Raw genomic sequence first — 5143 nt, 5'->3', positions numbered from 1 at the left:
CTCTCTCTCTCTTATAACTTATATCTTCAAAAGTTAAGGCAAAAGTGGCCATTATTTAGCTTAAGGGACTAGCAGAGCTTAAAAGCAAGGGGCCATCTAGGGGAAACAAGAACAAGAGCTAGGTTGGGCACGGGGCAATTGATACAAAAATTTCCATAGTGCTAATCATCAAGGAAGGGGACTAGATAACTAGGGCAACAAACCAACCTCCAAGACCACTATAGAACCATGGGATCACTTAGAAGATGAAAGATAAAGTTGTGGAAATGGACAACCTAGCCATATAAGCGCTTGATGGAGAAGAAGGTATGGTATGAGACTTGTTTATGCATGTTTAATTTGGTAAAGTGCATATACAAGTTTTTGTTATAAGGGTTGAAGGATATATTTTGGGGGGGAAATATGATTTTATTTAAGATCCATATAATAACCATAGCTTCAAAATTGTGAATTTTTTCTAGATTCCTATAATATCCAGCTTCGTATCTCCTAAAAAATTTAGGGCCTTGAATCTATAAGTGGATATAAAGGTGAACAAACTCAAAGAGATGGCTACTAGAAAAAAAACCAATCCCTCAAATTTAATCTAGGGAATGCCCAATGCTTAGTCCAATTCCAAGTCTTTAAGTTAGGCAGGTATGATGTTATATTAGGAATGGATTGGTTGACCAAAACTAGAGCCTCATAGACTATGAAACCAAGTATTTCTTTATGAGACCCAAGATAAGGAAGATGTGATTATAGGATATTTCAGCCACCATGAAGATGTATCTCTTTATGACACCCAACACAAGGAAGTGGATCCGTGGAATTCATCATGGTTGCCAAATATCTTTGATCCTAGTGAGAGAAAAGAATGACCTTGTAGGAAGTAAAGACAATCCTCCTTTTGTAAAGAAATTGTTAGAAGCATATGCCAATGTTTTTCTAGAGGATCTTCCAAGAATGCCTTCTACTAGATCCTTAGATCATGCCATACAACTGGTACCATGAACAACTTCATTGGTAAAAACTTCCTATCTTTTCAGTGTACAAGGGTTACTAAGTTGAAACATCAATTGGATGAATTGCTAGGGAAAGGATCCATTAGACCAAGTTTGTCTATGGTGGCCCCATTCTTTAGAGAAAAAAAGAAGGATGGCACCTACCGCTTATGTGTGAATTTTACCAAGGGCTAAATAAGCAAACAATCAAGAATAAGTACCCTCTACCACACATAGATGACTTATTGGTACAACTGTAAAATGTTAATGTATTTTCAAAGATTGACCTTTGATCCCCATGTATCATCAAATCTAGATAAAAGAGGAAGATATCTTTAAGATTACCTTTCATACTCGATACACACACTATGAGGTTACCATCTTACCTTTCTGTTTGGCAAATACTTTTGTGAACTTTGTGTGAACAACATCTAGTACCTTGATGATTAGTGTTCTTTGATTGTATATTATTATATTTTATGAATGAACAAGAGCATCAGATTCATCTTCAAAAGGCTTTACAGAAACTTAGAGGCAACAAGCTATATGCAAAAATATATAAATGTTTCATTGCCAACAAAGACCAAATTATATCTATCTCAAACGTGTGATATCCAAAGATGGGATACACATGGACCATGAAAAAGTCAAAGTAAAGGCTAATTCCTAATTGTGTGTTCGATATGTGAGAAACTTTCTCATCTTAACTCATTATAGATGGACACATTAATGATTTCTCTAAAATAGTACATCCTCTTACAAATTTGGCTAAGAAGGAATCTCGATTTACATGGACTTAAGACATGAAAAAACATTTAAACACATTAAAGAGAAATGCATCCTAATGATTCTTGAAATTGGCAATGTGGTCACTTGTAATGCCAATGGGAATAAGATCGGTTGTGTCTTATCCCAAGGCAATAGAGTCATAGCTTATGAATCCTGAAAGCTCAAGGATCATCATACAAGGTAACCAACCCTTGCTATAGAAATTAATATCGTAGTGCATTGAAACATTGGAGACACTTGTTGCTACTTGGAACCAAGTTTATGTTGAGGAAGGATCATCAAAGCCTCAAATATGTATTTACTCAACATCTCCTTAATATAGCTGTCAAAAACGAAGTGAATGAAATTTCTATGTGAATACGATCTCACATCAATCTCTCATCAAAAAAAAGAACCAAAGAAGAAGATGCTCTTGGTAAAAAAGATTCTTTATAATGCAATCATCGCAGTAGGATCATAGTTTAAAGAAGAGCTTAGGAATGCTTTGAGAAGCCAAGCCTTACCCTGACACTATCCTTTAACATCTAGCCAAGGGAAAAGATGAAATCTTAGTTGAAAGAAGGTATATGATTATCAATGGAGATCATAAATCCTAAAATACCTTCATGATGTTCCCATTTTTAGACATGTAGGACTTAACAAGTCTAATTAGAAGTTCCCAAAATCCTGCCAATGGAGACACAGCCTAGCGGTAAGGTGTTGAAGTCCCAAGCATGAGGTGTTGGGTTCAAAACCTGTTGGCTGTTGTTGACGGTGGCATAAAAGCACACGAGCACAAAAGATCCCAAAAAAAATTCCCAAAATCCTTTTTCTTGCCAGTACTAAAGAAAGATATTATTAGACATGTGAGAGAGTGTTTACACTATTAAAGAGTTAAAGCCAAACAATGAGAATTCCTAGTGGATTGGAACCTCAAGATATATACCCAACAAGAAGTGGACAATCCTAAGTGGGTTTGGAGACCACCTAAACCATTGCCTTGCTTTGCCTACCCGAATCCATTATCCCCACTTGTGTTTTAAACTACATATTTCACTTTCGTTTCTCTTAGCCTTTGCACATGAAGCAAAGGCGATCGACAAGTCGGATTGAAATATATTTAAAAATGGCAAAAACTATATTTTAATGGCCTTCAGCCTAACCACCACCCTGACACCAACCGAATAAGCTTTGTCTATTGCTCAAGCAATCAACGAATGACCGATTCACAACCGCCAATAAGAAGTTTCCACTATATAAGGCCATCCAAGGGGAGTTTCTCTTCATTCTCGAAGCCATGTTTACCTTTGTTCACAGAGCTTCGTTTTGGAGAGCATATGGGAAAATTCAACATTTTGCAAATGAGGTTCATCAATTTATCATCAGAGGTATGCGTGTGTGAAGACTATTTCCCGTGTTTTGATTACTTCTTGTTTTGTAAATACATGCATATGGGCGGGTTTATTACATAAGCATGCATGTTTTTGATACATGTATATGGGCGGGTTTATTACATAAGCACATGGGTTTTTGTACGCTCGTGTGCATGTGCATATGGGCTTGTGCACATGCACATGCATGTCCATAAGTGGGTGAGCAAAATCCATGCAAATGCACAGACTTCTTATGGATTGACAACATGCATGCAAGCGTACAATTTGGTTTTATTACATAAGCATGCAAGCGTAAGTTATGTGATAACGTATGTAGAAGCATGTCATCTCAACAAGGCAAGGAGGTACCTACATGGACTGTGTTTAACACTAAAACTAGCTCTCCATATTAGAATGACTGTGAGGAGTACGTCCCTCTTTCTCTCCTGAGACCACCCACAGCGGAACACTTTCATGTCCATGTTGACAATGCCATGGGAAGGACTTCCTACTGAAAGCAAGCCTTTAAGTTCGATCGAGTTTGCGTCTATGCAACATCCATCTGTTTCTTCTCGACATAGTTCACCCATAGCCCCAATTACTAGTCCCATAGCCTTGCCATATCGGCCACCGAGATCCACTCTAAATGCTAGGACTAAATCTAGTGCGACTCAATCTAGAGTGACCTCAAGTGCTCCATCCAACCCAGCTCAATCTCTAAAGGATGGGCCCCCCATCAAAGAAGGCTACGGTTACAAGAATTGTATGGTGGTCTGATAGCACAACGTACACTTTATTACATCATTATGATGAGGTCGGGACGCACATCAACAAAGGAAACTTTCGAGCAAAGGATTGAAAAGTTATCACCACAGACAGACTGAACAAAGATACAAGTGGCTCATCAGCCAAGACCAAGAAAAAAACAAAATACACCTTGAAGAAAGCTTATAAGAAAGAAAATGTAAAGCAGAAATCCCCAGCGGCGGCTGAGCCATCATCATGGCCTTTTTATATTAGAAATGTGATACCTTGTGGGGAAGAACTCCAAAATGCACTAGCTTGATGAATTCTCTCGACACAGCGATGTAATGGCAGAGGCATAAGTTGATACTAGGGTAGACATAGAGATACTGAATGACGAGGAGGAGGATCCAATTGTGGACGGAGGCATTAAAGCAACAATAGATCAAGCTCGAGCGAAAAGCAAAAAAGGAAGCATCGTCCATGATCGTGTGAAAGGCCAAAAAGTGAAGGAATTGAAGAAATCCTCACTAAACATTCTGGTCGATCGATGGAGACGGCATGAAAGTAGTTTCATATAAATTAGGCGAGATTGAAGCAGCAAAGATGATTCATGAAGAGAGACTATTTTCAGATAAGACAGGAAGAGGAGATAAAGAGGCAAAGAACCTATTTAAACACGCAAGTGGAAATTGCAAAGATTCTTAGCAAATTAGGCAAAGAATGGTAAGATTTAATCATGGTATTGATGTGTTACTTTTGTATTCTTGCTCTTTGCCTTAGGTATTTGAGAAATCTTTTACGACTTTTGTGCAAACATTTGGAACCACTCACCCAAAGGTGACATAGTAGATTGATCAAAGGTACACATCAATCCATGCATCCTCTTGTGATTTTTGGTTTATTTGTCGATGCTTAATTATGCTCCATGCCAGACTTCAGTTGAAATGCAACGTAATTGTATTCTAGTAGGCACTTTAATGCTTATTTTATGTGCCTTTATGATGCAAAGTATAATCATTGAATTCCTAGAAAAGGAGGGGTGGAGGTACGGTCCTCGAGAATGGCAGTGTTTCCCACGCCAAGTGACTTTTTGGAGACGCATTCACTCTCGTATTTGGTCCGAAGCATGACTTGAAAATCAACATAGGTTTTTTTACGCATATCGAATGTCATATGACTCATTCCATGTTTTGCGTGAAATGATTGAGCCCCATTTGCCATCCATACATAGTGAGAACATAGTGCATGATCCTATACCTGCTGACCTTGCAT

Source organism: Cibotium barometz, chromosome 8, assembly GCF_041138505.1.
Source record: "Cibotium barometz isolate CiBa-2024 chromosome 8, ASM4113850v1, whole genome shotgun sequence".
NCBI classification, from domain to species: Eukaryota; Viridiplantae; Streptophyta; class Polypodiopsida; order Cyatheales; family Cibotiaceae; genus Cibotium; species Cibotium barometz.
The sequence above is the reverse complement of the archived record's forward strand: the minus strand, read 5'-3'. Positions refer to the sequence as shown.